Source organism: Uranotaenia lowii, chromosome 3 (genome assembly GCF_029784155.1).
Source record: "Uranotaenia lowii strain MFRU-FL chromosome 3, ASM2978415v1, whole genome shotgun sequence".
In the NCBI taxonomy this organism is placed as follows: Eukaryota; Metazoa; Arthropoda; class Insecta; order Diptera; family Culicidae; genus Uranotaenia; species Uranotaenia lowii.
Genome location: NC_073693.1, coordinates 250,082,340 through 250,106,584, shown reverse-complemented (window position 1 = coordinate 250,106,584; position 24,245 = coordinate 250,082,340).

Below are 24,245 nucleotides of genomic sequence, written 5' to 3'. Positions count from 1 at the left end.
AAAAATTAGAAATCCACATTTCCAAAGTCATAAGATTGTCATGAATCAGCCTTAGAACGCCTGTCCAGAGGTGTATAAATTAAATTTAAAATTTATGAAATCTATAAATATTTTCTAGAATCAAAAATGTAATCTGTAACATTGACAAATCTGGTTAAAAATTTTTTTACAATATTTTTGAAACCTTTCTCAACATCTCTTATAATTTAAATATTAAATTTTATTTTCATGCGGCCCGCCGAAAGAATTTCAAATTAAGAGTGGCCCGTAGCTTCAAAAGGTTGCTCACCCCTGTGTTAATACATCGGCCGATAGATGTATTTTTGACAATATCAAACATCAAAGAAACACTCAAGTACTGCAAAGCTGTCAGAACAGAAATTATAAACAGTTTAAAAATAAAATGGATTTTTATGATTTTTTCCACTCAAAACCTGCAGCAGATAACCTAGTAAAACAAATCTGCTTTATTCCAAATATAGATAAACTAGAACAAATTATTTACAAAATAAATCTCATATCATCAAAATCAGTCAACATTTGCGGCCAGGGAAACGTCAGATTTCCTTGAAATGAAAATTTGCAAGCAGCTTTGGAGGGTTAAAATTAGTTTTTATTCAAAAATGTATCTAAACAAGTTCATCCATTACTTAATTTTTAATAACTTTTATAATATCCTTTGTATAATTACAAATTTTATGCAGATTCGAAATATTCTGCCAAACATTAATTTAAACCTCAATTTTATTTTATGTTCTTCAACTTCACATTCGAAAAGGTTTTGATGAATTACACAAGGCCGCATAACTCACATTTTTCTGAGATGTGAAGAATTTGGGAGCTAATTTTGATCAATTTTGGTGCCCTGAAACTTTTGAATACAAGTAAAAGATATTTAAGAAAATTTTGCATTTTTCTTAAATAACTTTCTACAAGATATCAAGTAGTACTAAGTCGGGTTATTATGAACAAGGGGTAATTCCGAATAAACGCCGTAAGCGCCGTTAGGGTCATAGTAGAGTCTCAAAACTGATCAAATGTGATAGTCTGTCATTCTATTGATAAGTTACAGTTAAAACATGCAAACCGAACTGTATAAATTTTGTAGTTACAGTTATTAACAAAATTTATGCCCCGAGAATCGAAAATCGTTTTCAGACGTTTCTTACCAATGGACTCCCTCGTCAATGTGAATGGAGATAAAATGTTGTTTTTGAAAGTTTAACGTTTGATAATTGACGCTCCATGTGGTGTGATATGATTTAATGTTGAAAAAATTTCCATCCACGAACAAAGAAGTGTTCATATTTACCCCTACTTTTCAAAATGCGGGGTAATTATGAACATGTGTTTTCTCAGCATTGTATTATGATAAAAATTTACTTTTCACCTTCAAAATCAAGATAACCATCCATATCTTTAAAATAAGCCTAAAACATTATTTTATATTTTTTTTAGAATTGTGGATCTTTGATTGTACAAAAAAAATGCCTCCCAGCTATGGAAAACTGAAAATAATCTGTAACTTCCCAGCAGTAAACTTAAAAAATCAACAAATCTCACTGCAATGCATGTTAAGATGTGGTTTCAATCTAGGAATAAAGCCAATTTCAAAAGTCATCACATAACAAGAATCGTTACAGTGTTCATAACTACCCCATAGACAATGGGGTAATTATGAACGCCCACAAGCTGCAACTTAAAAATTAGAAGAAAAAAAATCTTAAAATGAAGAAGGGAACCATTCATTCATTTTTGGTTACTTTCCAGAATTTCGACATTAAAGAGCTACTTGTTTGAGCTGATAGTATGGAAAACTGAGTAATTTTGTTTGTAATTAAACCCCCAAGCGACATTTGCGAAAAAAATATTTTCTATTTTTTTTCCAAATTTTGTGCAATAAAAGATTTTTAACGAATTTTTCAGAAGTATTACCAAACAATTTTTTTGGATTTCTGTTCTCCTACCTAACTAAAAAGAATTTAAGATGCAAAGCAAAGCAAAACTTAAATAGTTTTGCAGACTTCAAAAATATGTTGTATTAAACTAAATCTTACTATTTTTCAACGTTCTTTGGTAATGTCAGAAATACTTATCTTTCGACATCATTTAAAACTGTAGGGTTTAGTTTTTTTTAGGTAATACATCACCATCATCAAAATATTATTCTTATATTGAATAGAATAAACAATTTCAATGATTGATAAATTATGGCAAAAGTTTCGAGTTTAATACGTCAAAATCTACCAAATCCACCATTAAACATAGGCACAGGCATTGTTTCTTTTTCATAATCGTATAATATTTTAAATTATGAAGAATTTACTCACAGCTAGTTTTGTTTGTAAATTTAATTTATTCACCTTATTCGTGAAAGTCATATTCTTTTAGTAAGAACATTTCAAGATTATGAACAATACAGGTGAATAGAAAATTGGGAGAAATGAATAGAAATTGGAAACGAACGAGTGGAATTTGATAAGAAGCATTTTCATCACATGTCATCAATTTGGTCCTCATGGAACGAATTTTTATTTTCATAATTTTGAAATATGTTTAAAAAACATATCTTTTACCGATAAGGCCAATATATTGAATTTACACTTTATTTATATTTTCAAATAAAGTTATGGAATTATATAGTCAAACAAAAAAAAATAAAATAAAATAAAAAAAATAAAAAAAAAATAAAAAAAAATAAAAAAACTAATAAAAAAATAAAAAAATAAAAACTAATGAAATTGTAGAGAAATGAATCCAACTTAGATGAAATTTCAGGGACTAGATAAGAGAAAATCGATGTTGAAAAACATGCGAAAAAAATTCGCCTTGTCTTCCGGTGAGACTTGAACCCACATCTTGCGCCTCTCCGGGGCCCATGTATTAACATTCTACTACAGGAGACCAACCTGACGTATGAATATTATACTGGTTGAGTGTCGATGTCTATCGGAATGAAGGGAATAGTTCTCCCATGTGATCATAATCATTTTTCTTGGTCTATTTCTATTCCCATCATTTCATCTTACGGTAGTTGGAATCAAGTTTGGACAGTTGGATTCATTTCTTTACAAAAAAAAGTTTCGCTGACTGAATGTTTGATTCAAGACCCATCTCTGGGTCGCATTTGAAAAAAAAAACTAATGAAATTTTTTGGAATTTTTTTTAACATTTTTGCATTCGTTTTTCAACTCTGAATTTTTGTGTGTTGCAAACATCTTCTTGAAGCCTATAAATCTAGAATTTTAACTTACCTACTTACTTATCTAATGGTCAGGCATCAATTCACCGGCGCAAAAGCTGTGGTAAAATACCTCCACTGTTGACGATCCGGAGCCACCGTCATCACTTGGTCCCAGTCAAGATTCTCGTTTACAGTTCGGATTTCGGCGGCTAGACTACACCATCACGAGTTTCTGGGCCTGCCTCTCCTTCGATGTCCCTCTGGATTCCATTCAAGCGCCTCTCTGCAAATCTCGTTCTCATCTCTTCCCAGCGTGTGCCCAATCTATCTCAACTTGCGTTTCCGAATCTCGATTTCTAGTTCCCTCGGCGATGTAGTTCCTCATTTGAGATCCATTTGCCAGGCCATCAAGCGCGGATGATACTCCGCAGGCAGCGATTCACAAACACTTGTAGTTTTCGCGCCGTCACCGCATATGTGCACCAAGTTTGAGTTGAATATTCGGATTTTTATTCGTAGAGAGATCGAGCCTTTCTGATCCGAGTTTCGATGTCTTTTCTGGTACCACCATCAGACGTTATCTGGCTAGCAAGATACTGGAAGCACTACACTTTCTCACTCTGTTGTCCAGCTACCACGAAATTGGAACGATTTTCTGTGTCGACATGGTCTTTCCGACATTGATTTTGAGACCTGATGCCTTGGAGCTTTCGGTGAGGTCGTCGAGTTTGCTTTGTCGTCGAGTCGAGTTTACTCTTCATGTCTTGTTGTCTTTGGTCGAGGGTTTGATTTTGCATTCGTTTATAGATCGCACGTGTTTGTTTTTCGTTCCAGTGAAAATTATTAATTATTTCTTTATTTAAAAAGAAATTTTGTGAAAATCTATTTCTGAATGTTTTTAACGCGCAGACGGATGTGTGTACAATGATTAAAAATCGAAAGTTGCTCCTGAAAGCTTGTGGTGTTGTTTTTTTATGCTGCATTAAATTTGCTTGGAGCGAATGTGTTGAAGCCTGTTTATGCTGCTGGGCAAGAAAAATTAAAGAGTGGATCTTGAAGCCAGTTGAGCCTAGAATTGGTTTCCTATTAATTTTAGGATTTGCACTTTTAGTGATTGTGTTTTGTACGTCCAACAAATGAAATGCTTTTATTAAGTGAAGAAAGGTAGTCGTGATGATTCGGTTAAAAAGCTTGGGGCAGTGGTTATGTTTGGAAATGTTGTGGGAAGGTTAGTTTTCCGGGAAGACCTTAACTAATAGTTCAAGGCGTGCTATGACAAAAACAATTTGTCGTTTCTGCTGGTGGGCCGCTGAAAATTGCTGAAGCCAATTAATGGCTAAAGGATAAGTATCTTTTCATAATAGTTCAAATTTGAGTGATTTAAATATTTTTATATTAGTTTAATATTTAGTAGTATTTAAGGTATCTATAAAAACTTTAAAGATTAGTTTTGTTTTAAGTTAACTCAAGTTTTATTTCAATTTTGTTCTATTGCATATGAGCTAAAAGTGTACATCAACGTGGAACTGATAAAAGACTGAGCTAAATCTGGGGACTGAAGGAAATGTACAATTAGATACAACAAATTCTTTCTAAATGAAAAGTTATTATTTTGATTATAGAACATAAATGGTAACCCGTTGATCAATATTTATCTTCTTTATTTTCTTAAAGAAAGATTGCTATATTGATTGCTTAGAAAACCTTTCGAGTTCTAAACAGATCTCGAAAGGTTTATTTTGTACTTATTTTCTCTTTGTTCTTTTTTCTTTTCAAGAGCGAGCAAAGGCGCTTTATCCTTGGTCGATGACCAGAAATGATTGAACACAGAAATCCAAAACAGAAATTATAGCTTAGCAATTTCCAATCCTTTTATTTACTACACCAATTCTTCAAAATCTTCTATTCTAAGGTTTTGCGATTTCTGTGTACAAAATAAATCATTTCCAACCACTGAAGAATAGTCCCTGCGATTGGCGAAATCACTATAGGTACATTAAGCTTGGTTTCTTCATCAAGGAGCATTTTTCTTAGCATGCTTCCAACGATACTGCCCATTTGAAACGTATGGTACTGGTGGTCCACGTTTCTTCCTGTTCCTGTGTTCCGGATGTCTCTGCGTTCTCTGCTCCATGGTAGGCCCAACCACTTTGTGTTTTTAATTATTTTAATATTATGTTAAAATGATCAAAAACATGAACTAAGAAAAGAAGAATAATAACACATTTTATTATTCTTTGGGACTCAGACATAAGTTCTGGCTATGGAAGTATGATTAGTGATTAGTGATTAGTGATGTCTTGTTGTCTTTGGTCGAGAACAATATCGTCTGCCAGGTCAAGGGCGTTTGTGTCCATTGTCGAAGGATTCCACGGTAATTCTCGGTTCGGTCTACAGTCAAGCGATCCAGTCAAGATCTCATCCATTACGATGGGAAAAAGCAGCGGTGATAAAATGCATCGAAAATGCCTCGTAATGTGCTTCGATGAGATGGACTAGTTTCTCTGGGACCTCTCGTCGTCTACGAGCAGCCCAGATGTTTTCGTGGTTAAGTCGGTTAAATGCTTTTTCGAAATCAACGAACACCAATAGAAGAAACTCGTTGATTTGTTCCAGTATTATTCATAGCGTTTTGATGTGGTCCACACATGATCGTCCGGATCGGAATCCAGCTTGTTGCCGTCGGAGGATAGCGTCTATTTTCTGCTGGATCCTGTTCAGGATCACTTTGCAGAGTACCTTGAGGGTTGTACGGGCCAACGTTATGCCTCGCCAGTTACCGCACTTTGTCAGGTCTCCTTTCTTCAGAACCTTTACGAAGATACCCTGCATCTAGTTGGCCAATAATGTTGCAGTATCCCAGATGTCAGCGAAAAGTCTGTGCAACGGTTGTGCTGACAAGATAGGGTCGGCTTTCAGTATTTCAGCAGAGATGCAGTCGATCCCAGGTACTTTGTTGGATTTCATGTCTTTGATTGCAGCTTCTATTTCAGCCAGCGAGGGCGCTTCCGAGTTGACGCCAATTATGCGACTTACTGTTGGCGCTTCGAGCTGTGGGTTCTGTTGGTGAGCGCTATTCGTGACTTTGAAGAGTTGTCCGAAGTGCTCAGTCCATCGTTTGAACTGATCTATTCGATCGGTCATGAACTGATCTGCTCGGTCTTTCAGCGGCATTATTGCATAAGTCCTTGCACCACTAAAGTGGCGAGAAATGTCATAAAGCAATCGAATATCTCCATTGGCGGCTGCTCTTTCTCCCTCTTCGGCTAGGGAGTTTGTCCAGGCTCTCTTGTCTCATCTGCAAGCTCGTTTAACTGCCTTTCCAGCTCCGTATATTGTAAGCGGGCGGCTGCTTTGGCTGACCCGGCACATGCCAGCTCAATTCCTACTTTTGCCTTTCTCCGATCATCGACCATCCTCCAAGCTTCATCCGACATCCATTCACTTCGTCTTCCACAAACTTTACCGAGAGTGCCATGGTCCGTCGTGATAAAGACATTCTTGATTCCACACCACTGTTCCACCACTGACGGAAATGTTCCGTCTGTCGGCAGTTCCGAGGCTCGAGATTCAAACTGTTCAACGTATGCCCTTCTCACTCTGGATTCTCCAAGCGGTGGATGTCGTAACGATACTCGACTTTCTCCTCGCGCCGTTGGACACGCTCAACTCTAAGTCGTATCTCGCCAAGGACGAGGTGATGGTCAGATGCAATGTCTGCGCTTAATTTGTTGCGGACATTAAGAAGGCTCCTTATCCATTTTCGGCTGTTGCAGATGTGGTCAATACCCAAGTGACCTTCTGTGCTGATCGATGGGGGAAGAGCGATCCACCAATCACCGTGTTGTTGTTGCCACAAAAGTCTACAAACAGCTCTAAGTTTTCGCTCATCTGTTCTTGACCATGGCGCCCGATGATGCGCTCAAGGTCCTGATTGTCGGAGCAAATTTTTGCGTTTAACACGGTCGTCGCCACGGCACCCATATTCGGGTGACGGGTGTATTTCCTAGGGGGCGCGTGTGACGCTCTCTTACTTGAGTTCACCGCTCAGCTTCGCCACACGTTTCAAATATAGGAGTTCTCCCTCTTTGCTTTCTCTCTCTGAAAATTTCTTTCGGCCCGGCTAGTAAAACTAACAAATTGAGCGTGGCGACGAACGTGTTAATATACCCAAGAAGATTTGATAGCAAATTTGCTCACCCACGCTGTTCATTTGACTGTAAAACTGCTCTTTCTCCTGCAAATTGGCAGCGTCAGTTGGCGCATAACTCTGGAGCATTGTGAGGTTTCTAACCAGTGTTCTAAATCTGGCTACGATTATTCTGTTCTTTTTCGGTTCCCATCTAATGAGAGCCGCATGGACCTGCGAGCTTAATAGGAAATCAATCCTTCGTTCCCGAGAAGCATGTTCTCCTCGTATGCCAGAGTAAATCAGAACTTGCCCGTACTGTGTCTTGTGTTCTCCAGTGTTAGGCCAATGGACTTCGCTCAGTCCCAGAATTTCAAGCTTGATGCGGCAAGCTTGACTTTGAAATTCTTTAAGCTTCACACGACTGGGGGATGAGTGACGAAGAGGAACCCGTTTGAGGATCAGTCAAATGAGTAAGATGGACCAAAAGTCTCCACAGTCCCAGCTTCATGTCTCATGATGATGACGGATCGCAACCCTGGTTTACAGTGCTAGCTAAAGTTAGGTGCAACCATAAAGTCATTTAAAAATCTGCTTTCTATAGTGATCGCACATTTTTGTATCGGGCTTAGTATTTTCTGTTCCCGTTACTTGAAGATGGTAATGTTATGTAATTCAATTACTTCGCACGAAATGGATTCTGCGAATGGATTTAAAGTGTGTGTTCATCGTAGCGATAAGTTTCCGGGTTTTCCGGCAAAAGGATGGCAATCATCAGTAGGCACTACTAGATAAGGCCAGAGCACGCCGCGGCGTTGTTGGCGTCCTGGGCATTCTTTCACATTACTGGCTGATGTACATCGTCTGAGGGCGCTCTTGGTTGTGCCAAAATGGGGCCCCAGAGATTTGTGCTTATTCGAAAACGTGTTCATGTCATACGGATGCTGGTGATACAAGCAAAATCTTTTCAACAGTTTTTTTTCTCGGTTGGGTTTATTTTTTTCCGTTCATTTCCGCCAGCATGTCAGTTCGCCCAGTGCCTGTCTGTCGTGGTTTGTTGTGTGTGTGTGTGTGTGTTGACACCGGAAATGGCTGGCTGATTCTGGAGTGTTTACCGAGTAGTGCTGCTAATGTCGCCCTGATAAGCCGTGACGTATTTCACACGTCGACGTGCCATGATTACGTTGTGTTGTCATACACAGTGTTTGTGTCTTTAGATGTCACACGTGTTCTTTTTTGTTCACGAAATAGAAGACCTGCCACTTACTATTCAATCAGTGGGAAATGAAGGTAGCACTTTTCTCACCTTAGTTTTGTGCTGTCCAAAAAGATTCATATCGGTTACATTTCTTCTGACAAGTTATCACTATTTCCAATGGATTTTTCCAATATGAAAGGATGTCATTTTCTTTTATACATACGTTAGTATTGATAATTACAACAGATCCTGGTTTTCCCAATGATTCTGATAAAAAAATTAAACAGTGATAAGCTTTCGCAAACATAATGGGATTCATGTCGTTAATCAATTCATGTTTATTTAATACGCATAATCGTTATTGATTATTGACGTAGACAGGTTAGTATTGGTAAATGGAAAAAAAATCCACTCAACACATAAATTTGCATTCCAGCGCTACTGTTCAAGAGGCCTTCCAGGATTCTTCTGAATGAGTTAGATTGAGAAAAACACATTTCTAGAGTATATCGAAAAACCATTATTAGTGGTTCAATTAGCAATTGATAAACAACTATTCTAACAATGTGTTGTGATGATGAATTGTGTTCATCCGATCTAAATATGCTATTCAGGTTTGAGCTGCATTCGTTCTAATTTTATTTTCATAAAACACGATTTCAAGAATCCAATTTGCATACGACAATAAGTATGAAATAATAATTATATTGGTAAAAGCGATGAAAATATCATTAAATTGCCAGAATTTCAGAATTCGATAAAAAACAAAAATGGTGAAACTTTTCGAGCGAAATTGGATTCCATTATGCATTGGTTTAAAAGGTAAATTATTCTCGGACAATGGTTGTGGAAAATTATCTCCCAAGAATTTCATTCGACGCAGTTGTTTCCGTTGAATAACCTGTCCTAACACACAATTGACTGACTATCTTTGAAGTTTCGGGGTAATTTTGGCAGCAACGCAAAATTCCGGCGCCCTGGAAAAGCTGTTGCGGGAAAAATATAATAAATCAACTCGGCGAACAAGGTTTTTGAATTTTGGGGAACTCGACAAGCTTCTTTACGAACTGGAAGTTTTTCCTATAAGCCGAACTTGAGGTGGAGCTAAAAAACAATGGCATCATTATTTTGCCATCAATCATTGACGTTTGCTCCCGGTTTTAGCTGGGGGAATTTGCTTACCGATCTGGAACATTCCGCTTTGTTCGATGCCAGAGTCAATGATACCCTTCTGAGATGATGCGTTGACATAGCCTCAATTTTTATGATTTATTTTCAATGTTTGTAATTTGAAATGGAAAAGTTTGATATCAGCCATCGAAAAGTGTTTTGATTGAGAAATGATTTTTTAATTTTGTTTAAGAACCCGTTAAGGATATTTTTACCAACGATTGAACATATTATTTCAACTAAAGGATACAGTAGCCAGAGGCCACAGATTATGGCTGCTATCTATTGAATGAAATGAAAAGTGGTCCAAAAACGATAATTTTTTTTGAATGAAATCTTCGATCGTCCTTGATGAAGTAATCAAAGTTCGCTATGTCAGCTAAATGCAAGTATTTATTTAGACGATTAAGGACAAAAAATCTTTTTAGCGATAAAAGCCCAAGGTTCCAGAAAAGTCAGTTAAACTCAAACATCTGTAACATTCTATTTTCTTGGGCGGATTTCGTCAAATAGCTTTAGCTGAGTTAATTGAGATCTGGATTCATTTGGGGGTGGTTGTTGGCATTTTTTTCCTATAAATTTTTTGCTTGAACAATGCATGTACAAGTTAAAAAATGTATAAATGTACTAAGTGCAAATAATTCAGGTTCAAGTTATTTAGCATTAAAAATTATTTATTTTTGTAAATAGATCCTATAAGGGTCTATTTTTTATGAAGCTTACAAAAATATGGGGACTTGTGATATAGCTCAGCTAAAAAAAAAAAAAAAAAAAAAAAAAAAAAAAAAAAAAAAAAAAAAAAAAAAAAAGGCTTATTTACTTTAATTTGTTCACTAGAGGCGAAAAGAGCACTATCCATGAAGGCATAATGAGCATTTTCTGCCGGGGAATCTAGCAGCGAATTCAACTCGATGAAGTCAACTGAATAATAGAGCTACAGCTTGGCTTGTTTCGTCTGTCGATTTGGCCTATTGGTAAGGTGTCGGAGAGGTAATCAGTAGACTCGAGTTCGGATCCTGTTCGAGGCGATTTTTTTTTGCACATACCATTCATGATTGATTTTTTTTATTGTTACATTATACGGCTAATAGCATCAAAGCATCATCCGTCAAACAAAACACCAGAAACATAATGTATGAGCATGTGTTAATTCTTTGAATTCTACAAACAGACCTAGATTATTTTGTTATTGCTTTGTTTGATAAATCTACGTCTCACCGTTCAGTGCAATCATGATCATGAATGATAAATGAAAAAAAAAAAATCACCTCGACCAGGAATCGAACTCGAGCCTACTGATTACCTCTCCGACATCTTACCAATAGGCCAAATCGTTAGACGATACAAGTCAAGCTGTAGCTCTATTACTCAGTTGACTTCATCGAGTCGAATTTGCTGCTAGAATCCCCGGCAGAAAACGCTCATTATGCCTTCATTAATGGTGCTCATACTGCCTCGGGGGGGTTCTCATTATGCCTCTACAGTGACTGGTTTTCAGCTTTCGGCAAAAATTTTTAAAATGCATTTTTAAACGTTTTTATCTCCTTTTTCAAGTTTCATCCAATTATGCAATCGACTATTTGAGTGTCTAGACACGAAACAATGATGTAATTCACATATTACAGCTGTTCTCTATGGTTAAATAAGCGTTTTCCTTAAGGTGGCCATTATGCCCCCATCTCCCCTACATACATTAAAATCAAACAGATGGTACACTACATTGAAACGTTCACAGCATTTGTCGATTGGGTGGTTTCGACCATACGCAGTACGGTGGTAAGGTATCCAGAGAAACTGGCGTTGTCGGAGCGTCCTCGTGGATACGTATAAATTGACACGCTGGAGTATGTAAGAGCAGTCCACACGATGAGTCAGGGTGTCAAAAATAAAAGTTTACTGAAGTTCGGTACGACGTTTTTCAAGCGTGGCCAGATTTACAAGGGCGCATCTTTGTTCGTATGACGGAAGACGAAGCGGTTCAGTCCAGGGAAGGCGCCGTAAAGCATACCTTATAAAACTACGTTGAACTCGTTCAAGGCGGTAGCTCTGTGTGCTCTGAAAAGGAGCCCATATCTGTGCAGCGTATTCCATAATGCTTCGTACTGATGCGCAGTAAACAGCTTTCAAAGTATAGATGTCGTCAAACTCCTCGGTATTCCGACGCAGAAATCCTAATGCAGAAAAACCTTTTGCGGAAGTAATTGCAATATGTTCAGCAAATTTGAGCCTGTTATCAATCTTCACTCCGAGATCTAAAATGGACTTCACGTTTTCAAGATAACTTTCAGATAGGCGGTAGTCAAATTTGACGATGTTTCGTGAGCGAGTAAAATGTACTACCTTGCATTTTTTTTGCATTAGCCTGCATCCCGTTCAAGCGGCACCAGCTTTCAAGCCTAGCGATATCAGCTTGCAGTGCCATACAATCTATATTACTATGAATCCTCCTAAAAAGCTTCAAATCGTCAGCATACAGGAGCTTGTCGGAGTGGAGTTTTTCACATAGATCATTTACAAATGTAATGAAAAGTAGCGGTCCGAGGGGGCTTCCTTGAGGTACTCCTGACGGGGTTTCGAATATACTAGATCGTGACCCATTTATTTTCGTGAGATTTTAGTTAGAACCTTTGAATTTGAAGAATCTTCAACATATGTAAATAATGTTGAATAAATTTCCAGCTGAATTTTTACCTGAGAATAAAAACAAGTAAAATCCTGTAATTAAAGTTTTCACAACTAAAATCTATATTTTTAAAAACCAAATGCTTTAAAATGAATCCAGATCTCTTTTTTTATACGTGATTTTTACCAAGTTTGTATTTCTAAACTGAATTTGCTTGAATTGAAAATTTTAATTTTGAATCAAGAATCAAAATAATGTAACCGTGATCTCCTTCAATTTGGATCCCTAATTGAATTTATAAATTGCTATTCAAAAATTGTTTATAAAACTTAAATTTGATCTTAATCTGAATACAAACCTTGGATTTAAGCTCCAAGTCTGAAATTTGCATTTTGAACCCAAATTCAAAACCTGAATCTTAATTCCAGATAATAAATCCTATGAATTTGAAACCAAATTGATTTTTTTCAATTAGGTATTGAACTTATAAATTCAATTAATATTGTGCATGATCAAATTGTTTCACATTTTTCAATTCTGGACTCATGAAACTTTCCTATGTTTCAATTCTGAATATAAATTTGGGATAAAAATTTCAGATCCAAATCTTCAAAACGGATTGAATTTTCAATATTTTCGTTTCGTGTTCTGAAATTTTGAGTTTCGAATATGAAAATTTCATCACATTAAGATTTAAATCCAACACCAAGATTCGTAGTAGGATTCTATACCAATGACAACTGGAAATCATGAACAATAAACTGGATACTTACTAGCTATTTTTCCCCAAGTATCCGGGCTGGGCAAATCCAGGAAATTTTATCCTAAAACCTTGCGAAATTAGGGAATATTATTTCAAAATTTTTCCAAAAATTTGGCGAATATGCTGGAAAATTTCGGAATTATTCCATTAAAATCAAGAAAAAACACATGGGAAACCGTTTTTGATTTTTTCGAAACACATCAGCCAGTTCCGAATCATCAGAAAAATTAGGCTTCCAAAAAATCGTTTATGTTTATTTTGACAAAATTTGTTTTAAAAGAATATTTGGACGCTAGATACATAATTCTTAGAACTCAATTGAAATTTTCCTCTGATTTTACAAATAGAGTGAGAAAGTCTGATCAAAATCTGGACAATCTGGTAAGCTTAATCTATCTTTATTGAGATTCAATATCTGGGACTCAATTACTATCATCAAGTGAGAGTTTTTTTGAAAAACAGTTGTTTATTTGTGGTCCTGGAATGAGATTTCGAGGTTTTGGAGTCGAGATTGTTACACTATTGTTGCTCTTGAATCATTTTAGCAGTTCATAAAAATTTGATTAGAAATTTCAAATTTTATGTTTAGTCATTTGGCATTTTTGGACCTTCATGGGGGGAAGGTTTAACCCCCTAACCCCCCCCCCCTCCACCCGTTTTCGTATACGGCCATTTATCGTTATATAAGTTATTTTGTTCGTTTGAACATCAGAACGCCAAACTCACCTGATAAAAATACGCAATGTGTGTTGGACACCAAAATGAACTAGAGAAATTGTTAATCAAAAATTGAAGATGAAATCAGATTTTTCCACATAATACAACACGAAACACGCTATTAAAAACTTAAACTTAACAATAAAAAATAAATTAGAAATGCTTAACATTATCTGGCTCCAATATTTTGTTTAGGATCGCAGAACGTTTTGATTTAAATGCTTTAAAAATTAACAAACAACTTGGTTTGGTTGAAACTATCTTTAAAGCATTGAAATTGACATACATTACTGAACAGGAAATAATACAAAATTAAACTTTTGTAACTTTTATTGATCTTTCATATTTAGATTTTTATGGTGTTTTTTTTCTTGTGTTGTTTCCTAATACAAGCCAATTTTAAAATAATGCACAATGGGGAAAAAAGTCCATTAAGCGTGTAGAATGAAACTATCTTTCCTCCTACACGAACCAATTCTATATACTTTCGTTTAGTGAAAATGTCTGGAGAATCGATTGGACATACATAGTTTCAGACGCTGCACGAGCTTACAAACGAAGATATTGGGCCTTTTTAACCCCTAATTTTCATATATTTTGTAAACAATCCAGAAAACCACTGATTTGGACTGCAAATTTTAGACCAACACTTAACATTTCTTGTGTAGTTTTCCGAAAAACCAAAAGAAGGCTGTTTGAGCCACCGCACGCTTCGGAAAATAGAGTTATGGCTTATTTTACCCTCAATTTCGCTTTCCTATTTTTTTTTTAAATTTATTATGAAAAATAAAGTTCGGACTTGAAAATTTTGAAAAAAAATAAGACTTATATACCATTTCCGCCAGCATGTCAGTTCGCTCAGTGCCTGTCCGCCGTGGTTTGTTGTGTGTGTGTGTTGACACCGGAAATGGGTGACTGATTCTGGAGTGTTTACCGAGTAGTGCTGCTAATGTCGCCCTGATAAGCCGTGACGTATTTCACACGTCGACGTGCCATGATTACGTTGTGTTGTCATACACAGTGTTTGTGTCTTTAGATGTCACACGTGTTCTTTTTTGTTCACGAAATAGAAGACCTGCCACTTACTATCAGCCATCGAAAAGTGTTTTGATTGAGAAATGATTTTTTAATTTGTTTCAACTAAAGGGTACAGTAACCAGAGACCATATAGCGTATATCTGCTATCTATTGAGTGAAAAGAAAAGTGGTCCAAGATCGATAATAATTATAATTGAAATCCTTGACCGACCGTGAAGTGAAATTTTTATGAAGACGATCAAGGAAAAATAAAAAAAAAGTTTTAGTGATAAATGCCTAAGGATTCAAAAAAGGCTTTCAAATTAACGGTTAAAGAATATAAAGAATATAAAAAAATATATTTTGGAAAAGTTAATTCCCCACAACATTGAATATCTTTTTTGGGCACAAGATAGGTTCATAGTTTATTCACAAAAAATGTTTTACAAGAACCAATGGATGCTAATCATCTAAAGCTATATTTTAGGGACTTTCAGTACATATCCAGTGATTTTCGAATGAAAAACTCGGCTCTCCCTTACAAATACTCATACAAAAATAAAATCCCGTTGCTCTAAATAAAGGCAGAAGGATTAGGAACCTATACATTTTTTAATTTTCCTTCAGCATTCTAGCGACCATTATTCCTTTATTTACTCTAAGTTGGAGGTAAAAAATTAATCACTGTCCACAGTTTTTCCGCATTAGTTCGATACGATTTCACCAACTAAGCTTTGAGTCGATAATGTGTTTAATTAATAATCACGAGTTTCATTAATATTCTTGATGACTGTTACCAAAAATATTCATAATTTCTCGACATGTGACAATGTGACATCTAGTACTTTGACAAGTCAAATTGGGTACATTGAGAGTAGAGAATATAAAAAAAACACTATTCAACATTTGCATTCATATTTAATTTGACAGAAATATCGACAAATTCGAAAAAAGGTCACATGGTGAATGGCACCCGATAAAGAATTCCAAAGGTCCTCTAGCAAAAATAAAAAGCTTCCTGAAAAAGCCTCGCAAAACGTCATCAGCAGCGGCTCGCTTTCGTCGTTGACGTCTACAGCTGCCAGCCAGTGAGTGCCAAATATATGATAAAAACGGCAACATCACCAACCCAAGAAAAAAAAATCCCCTGTCAGATATGACAGCTAGCCGTTAAGAAAAATACAATTACACGAGGACCGTGTGTAGGTTAGGTACGGAATATAGGGATATCTTATCTGGGGCGTAAAGGAAAGTCGACGGTCGCTTTCGGTCGGTCGGCTGTCTAATTTCACCACTTTTTTCTTCACTTTTGCTTGAGGGCGCCAGAAAATCAACTACTGCTACCAGCAGATACAAATTACGATTTTATCTAGCTCCAATCTTTTTGCACCGAGCTTCCGTAATTTGGGTGATTCTTTTTTTTGCGAAGTGGGTGCTTCGTACGTTTTGCTATAGATAATTCTTTGCAGCTGTGGGAAATGTTTAAGAACTTTTTTTCCATCCTTGGTCCTTTCGAGATGTTAACAGTAACTTTCAAGAAGCTCTTTTTAAGCTTCTTAGATGGCGAGGTTCTGTTCAAAACAGTCTAATCGCATTGACCTTTTTTGTAAATACGGGGACAGAAAAACTGACGTTTGACGTTTGATTAAAATATTTAATCATTCTTTGAAGAATCAGAAATTCGAGTCTTTCGATCTTTTTGCTACTGATCGCTCCGTCTTTAGTCGTAAAGTTTTCCTATGATATAATTAGCTAATTTCGTAGCCCTACTTAATATATATCCCTGACGTCTCAAATAACACACATTTTTCAATCATTTAGGGGCATGATTTAGGCTTGTTATAAATACAGTATTGTTCCGATTTTGTCAGCCTAATCTTGAATTTAGGGCTGACAAAACAGGGTACCTGACAAAATCGGGAAAAAAAATTTCTTGAAAATAATTTCAATTTTGATTTGATAATTGTCCGTTTACTTGTTATTTCGATATTTTATGTCAATACCGTGATAAGGGGTGACATTGACCCCTTTTCTTTATTTTTTACCCTTCTTACAAAGAAGGGTATAAATGTCGCTTGAAAAACCAACTTTCGATCCGAGGCCCGGAGGGCCAAGTGTCATATACCATTCGACTCAGTTCTTTGAGATCGGAACATGTCTGTATGTGTGTTGTTACAAAATAATGTCACACACGTTTTTCGATGACCGATTTGAGTTCTTGAGGCGTCAAATGAAAGGTCTTGCAAATAGCAAAATGGAGGACCTGTTCAAGAACTCAACCCTAAGTGATTGTTTACAAACACCCTTCATACAATGGATTGTGTACATGCAATTTGAAAAACCGTTGGTGCGTAGCTGCAGGATTGATATGCAATTGCAAAACAGCTGAATTTGTTGATCACATAAGTTAGATCACTTTAAACTTAATACATCTTGAACCTATCAGCACGTATTGACAGCTCACTGCTGCCAACATTACAGAAATGCTGTCAATATTCAACAACCTCTTTCTGCTTCCAACCGCCGAGGTAAGGTGAGGTAAGTTCTAAACTCCAAATAAAATCTGGAAATACTGTTTCCTAATACATATGTTTACCAATTTTTCCGCAGTAATATCGGGAAACACCATCAAGAACCTTCGTTATAATTTACTTTAAAAAGAGTCACCATTAATAGCTAAGCACTGTGCAGAGCAAGGTTTGTACTATCCTAAGTGCTTCAAATTGTACGGTTTTCAAAACAGATGGCTTTTTTTTTTAACAATTTACAGATGTCTCCAAAAATAGTGGGTATAAAAAACGAAACTCGCTCAGCCTTAAGGAAAAAGTCAAAATCCTTCGGAATCTTGAGGACAAGGCTGCGAAGAAAGCACACATCGCGAAGAAGTACAACATCCATCAAACAACCGTCAGAAAAATTCAAAAGAATGCTGAATCCATACTTTGTGCGGCATCCAACACCTCGTGTCGTCTTGGTAAGACTTTAAAATACGTTTGCACAGGTGCGTATATAAATTTGGAGGATGTTTTGTTTCTTTGGTTTCTTAACCAACGACGCCTGAACAAAACAGTTTTTTCGACCATGCTCATAGTCAAAGCTCAAACATTTGCTGAAAGTTGCAACGTCCCAGATTCATTTGAATTTTCACTGCACTGGATACATATCTTCAAAAAGCGTTATGGTATCCGCAAGCTTAAGATATGTGGCGAAGCGTTGTCGAGCGATATAGGAAGTGTTGAGGGTTTTTTGGAGAACTTTCACGAGGAAATACTCCATCGAGAGCTTACTGCTCAGATGGTGTATAATGCGGACGATCGGAATGGTTTTTTAAAATGTTGCCAACAGAATCACGTGTTGGTTCGAACGAGGCTAGTGCTCCAGGGCGTAAAATTATTAAAGAGCGCATCACTTTTATGCCATGCGTCAATGTCACAGCAGACCATAAGCTCCCTCTGCCTCTGGTCGTAATCGGAACATCTCGGAATCCCAGAGCCTTTAAGAACGTCAAACTTCCCGTAACGTACCTTGCGTCCAAAAATGCATGGATGAGAAGCAGAAAATTTCAACTAAATTTAAAGGTAGACAAAATCGGGAGCTGAAAAAAAATTATAAAAGTTATGGTCCATCAAAGATGAAAAAATATTTTTGAAATTCTTAGTTCTTTACATTACAGTTTTGCTAATTTCTTCAAAACCTTACTAATTGGGTACAGGAAGGTGTTTGTGATTGATTGAAATTAAAAAAAATAATTAGAATTTGCAAATCTGAAGAAATAACCGCCATTTTCCAAAAACAACTTTTTTCGAAAAAATAGATAAATTTGATTTTCTCAATTTTTTGCATAAATTGTTCGATATCTCACACATGCATTGAAAAATCGTCATAAGAATACCATAAGCTAATTTCTTTCAATCTCTTGAATATTTTTTGTATATACATCACTCAAAAATATCCACGCGTTTTCGAGATATTTGGATTTTGATTAGTTTTGTTTTAAAACAACACTATGCATTAAAGGGTTAAATACCAACCCTTTAAATACCAAGTGGTTAATGGGTGGTTCTCTACGTGGGTCAGGACAACCCCCAAAAAAACATACAGTGTTAAATGACTGGGAATTTTAGCTCAAAGCAGAAAATTTCAACTTAATTTTAAGGCTGACAAAATCGGGATAAAATGCTGACAAAATCAGGGGTAGACAAAATCGGGAGCTGACAAAATCGGAACAATACTGTATCTTTAGCCTTCGTGATACTGTAAAATTCCGATTATTGCTCAATGGGAAATCTCCGATTGCCTCATTAACTACGAAACAAACCGATTTAACTGCCTGTTGTCGACCATGGACGCTACCTTTCCAGGCGGGGATGGTGTTCGAACTGAGGGCGAGTTGTTAGTGTGAGTGCAAGGACAATCCTGGTGAGAAGAGATGTTCGCCGTTTATCGACTTGACGAGGGGTGATCAAATGTTAGCATCGATGTACAAATTAAGATTTATTATTCGTAATTTGTGCGCCTCTCACAGATACCACGTGAACAGGAAAAGTGAGATTTTTGACCCCCTTGCTTGCTCTCCATGGTCAAACGTAGACATGTAAAATTTTTTTCATGTTTTTTTCAATCGTAAGATAATATTAATGGTTTAAAACAGGGGTGAGCAACCTTTTGAACTAACGGACCAGTTTTAATTCAAAATATTCTACATTACAAATTGGGCTTGTGATATAGCTCAGTTGGCAAGTCTGTTGTCTCCTGAGCAGATGTCCGCGAGTTCGAGCCAAAAAGTAAACATCGAACACAGTTGTACCGGATAAGTTTTTCAATAACGATCCGCCAACTGTAACGTTGATAAAGTCGCGAATGCAAAACTGATGGTCAAACGACTATAATCGCAACAAAAAAAAAGTAATAATTAGGTACAAATTGTTAGCGAATTTTTTTAAAAGATCAATGTTGTTTATTTTCAATCTGTAAAAGAAATTTAACATCGTTTTTACAAATCAGCCAAAAATGATTGGGTACGTCAGCAAATCAAAATCAGGGTTCGTTGGAAAACTCATTTTACTGGTTGTACTAATCGTAAAAACTTATGCTACACAAATAACGCACGACGTATAACAGGACACGACACTGAACGTTCTTACTAACGGAAAAAGGAATTAAATATACCTTTTTTGTCGACCGGTTCCGGGCTCGATGTTACCCATCCACATGACGGTTTGAATTTTGAACAACTCGACCGCCCTTCGACGAATACTATCGGATAGCATGAACATGTATCAGTGTTTTTCCTTTATCTAGTCAGTCGGACATCGTCCTCTAGATGAGCAACATCGAGCCCGAAACCGTTCGACAAAAAAGGTTAATTGATTTCCTTTTTCCTTTAGTAAAAACGTTAAGTGTCGTTTCCTGTAATACGTTGTGTGTTTGCATCGCATTGTTTTCCCTTAAAACCATTTTTTTTCAAAATCCTTCTACGATGGGCAAAAACATTCAACTGGTTTCCATATAAAAACCTTTATTTTAAACCGGCAGTGGCTATTCATGACTTTCATTCAAAAGTCTTCTGGAGCTATGTATAGCAATAACTGAAAAACGAGAAATCGTTCAAATTTGTTGATCTCTGGGAAATAACACTGGGAATAACAGATTCCCATGTAAAGTTGATCAAAAAAGAGTTTTCATTATTTACTGTAATTTTTTAAAATTTTTATCAGGTTTTGTAAATTAAATTTTAAGGCTTCTGGGATAATATTTCTAACGCTAGTTTAAGAAAATACCTTAACGTTGTTAATATGAATTGTGAAAGGAAAGTGAAAGGACTGAATTTTTCAAAGTTTGGTTTGGTATAACAACAAAAAAAATTTTCACAGATTTCTTCGATCAATTACAAAATAACAATATGAGTTTTATCAAGAACATAGATTTTTTCTCGGCAATATGATTTTATTCAATTACCAACAAAAATAGCGCTTTTGTTCAATTTGATAAATGTCTTATATTTAAAAAAAAATCTGCTGAGTTAATTTATCATACAGCTTAACCTTTGACAAAAATATAAAAGAAACCATCATGTACTTATCAATAATATCTTTTATTTTTTTTTCCTTTGGGGCCCGCCACACGCCACGCCAAGAAGCCATGGACCGAAAACGTGATATGTTTAACCGTGAAACGTCTAAGCTTTTAATAAAGTCGCAATTTCCAAGATAAATAGCAACTGAAGAATAAACACAATTTAAAAATTGAAGTTTTTGCGCATTAATCAACTTTCCCGGAGACTGCAAGTAATTTTGATTATAAAGTTATAGAAATTTTATTTATTTTTTCCTTCTGTTGAAACCAAATTCCGATGAAATGAATTATAGATATTTTTCAACAAGGCATTGCAGCCTTCAACAAGAAGTAAAAATAATTATAAAAATATCATGATATTTTTTCAGTGATATGCACTTAATTTCTATTAAATTCTTAACGGGTCTATACCTACAATTTTCTGTAAATTCAAAATAAATCAGGTAAAATCAGTCTTATTTCCAAGAAATCAGGGAAAACACGAAACTTATCAGTATCAGGATATCCCTTCAAAAATCAGGCAAATCCTGAAAAATCAGGCACATTGGCATCTCTGCCACCCATCGTTTTCGGAGAGCAAACAAACACACACGCTTTCTGCTGACGATACTAAAAACACATCACAACGGAATTTAGTCTATTAAATTCGCTTTCCATATACTTTTCATTGGTCTAAAGTCCAAACAGTAAAAATTCATTGAAAACTGAATGCAAACGCATGGGAGATTAGAAAAAAGAATAACATTTCAAATTCCAAAAAAAAATACCGCGAAATAGCCAACTTTAAAAAAATTGTAGTAGCTTCAGTTCTCAATTATTCAAATATTATTGCAAAATATTGGAAATAACATAAAAAGTTGTAACCGTATTTTTTTAATTTTTCGATGTTCCATCGTATAGCTATTAACTCCAGCTTTCATGAACACTAAAACAATATTTTTTGAGTAATCCAAATGTGACTTACGGTATTTTTAGTACTTACTTACTTTACTTAATGATCCCGCGCCGATCCTCCGGTGCATAGGGCCGTGGTAAAAGACCTCCACTGTTGACGATCCGGAGCCAGCGTCTTCACCTGGTCCCAGTCAAGATTCTCGTCGACAGTTCGGATTTCAGCGGCTAGGCTTCGCCGCCACGAATTTCTGGGTCTGCCTCTTCTTCGATGACCTTCTGGATTCCAATCTAGCGCCTCTCTGCAAATCTCGTTTTCATCTCTTCGTAGCGTGTGCCCAATCCAACTCCACTTACGTTCCCGAATCTCGATTTCTAGCGCCTTTTGATGACACCGGCGATGTAGTTCCTCCTTCGAGATCCAGTTGCCAGGCCACCAAGCGCGGATGATATTCCGCAGGCAGCGGTTTACAAATACTTGTAGTTTTCGCGTCGTTACCGCATATGTGCACCAAGTTTCGCACCCGTACAGCAATACGGATTTGACGTTTGAGTTGAAGATTCGGATTTTTGTTCGTAGAGAGATCTGGCGTGACCGCCAGATGTTTCGGAGACTCGCAAACGCAAATCGGGCCTTTCTGATCCGTGTTTCGATGTCTTTTCTGGTACCACCATCAGGCGTAATCTGGCTACCAAGATACTGGAAGCACTCCACTTTCTCAACTTGTTGCCCAGCTACCATGAAACTGGAGGGATTTCCTGTGTTGATCTCCATCGACTTGGTCTTTCCGACATTCACTTTGAGACCTGCTGCCTTGGAACTTTCGGTGAGGTCGTCGAGTTTGCTCTGCATATCTGGTTGTGTTTGGGCGAGCAAAACAATATCGTCAGCCAGGTCAAGGTCGTTCAGTTGCTCCATTGTTGAAGGATTCCACGGCAATCCTCGGTTCGGTGCACAGTCGATCGATCCAGTCAGAATCTCATCCATTACAATTAGAAAAAGTAGCGGTGATAGAATACATCCTTGTCTCACTCCAGCAGTTACCGGGATTGGTTCGGACAAGACACCGTCGTGCAAGACCTTGCACGAAAATGCCTCATACTGTGCTTCGATGAGATGGACTAGTTTCTCTGGGACCCCTCGTCGCCTTAGAGCCGCCCAGATGTTTTCATGGTCAAGTCGGTCGAATGCTTTTTCGAAATCAACGAACACCAGCAGAAGAGAGTCCTGGAATTCGTTGATTTGTTCCAGTATGATTCGTAGCGTTGTGATGTGGTCCACACATGATCGTCGAGATCGGAATCCAGCTTGTTGCCGTCGGAGTGTAGCGTCTATTTTCTCCTGGATCCTGTTCAGAATCACTTTGCAGAGTACTTTGAGGGTTGTACAGATCAACGTTATGCCTCGCCAGTTACCGCACTCTGTCAGGTCTCCTTTCTTCGGGACCTTTACGAGGATACCCTGCATCCAGTCGGCCGGGAATGTTGCAGTATCCCAGATGTCAGCGAAAAGACGGTGCAACATTTGTGCTGATAGGGCAGGGTCGGCTTTCAGCATTTCAGCAGGGATGCAATCGATCCCAGGTGCTTTGTTGGATTTCATGTTTTTGATTGCCGCTTCTATTTCAGCCAGCGAAGGCGCTTCCGAGTTGACGCCATTTATGCGACTTACTGTTGGCGCTTCGAGCTGCAGATTCTGTTGGCCATCGCTATTCGTGACTCGGAAGAGTTGTTCGAAGTGCTCAGTCCATCGTTTGAGCTGATCTGTTCGATCGGTCAATAACTGACCTGCTCGGTCTTTTAGCGGCATTCTTGCATTAGTCCTTGCACCACTGAGGCGGCGAGAAATGTCATAAAGTAATCGGATATCTCCATTGGCGGCGGCTCTTTCTCCCTCTTCGGCTAGGGAGTTTGTCCAGGCCCTCTTGTCTCGTCTACAAGCTCGTTTAACTGCCTTTTCCAGCTCCGCATATCGTAAGCGGGCGGCTGCTTTGGCTGACCCGGTACATGCCTGCTCAATTCCGACTTTCGCCTTTCTCCGATCATCGACCATCCTCCAAGTTTCATCCGACATCCATTCACTCCTTCTACCACAAACTTTACCGAGAATACCATGGGTCGTCGTGATAAAGGCATTCTTGATTCCACACCACTGTTCTTCGACTGTTCCGTCTGTCGGCAGCTCCGAGGCTCGAGATTCTAGCTGTTCAACGTATGCCCTTTTCACCTCTGGATTCTCCAACCGGCGGACGTCGTATCGACACCCGACTTTCTCCTCGCGCCGTTGGACACGTGCAACTCTCAGTCGTATCTCGCCAAGGACGAGGTGATGGTCAGATGCAATGTCTGCGCTTCGCTTGTTGCGGACATTAAGAAGGCTCCTTCTCCATTTTCGGCTGATGCAGATGTGGTCAATTTGATTTTCTGTTCGGCCATCTCGGGATACCCAAGTGACCTTATGTGCTGGTCGATGGGGGA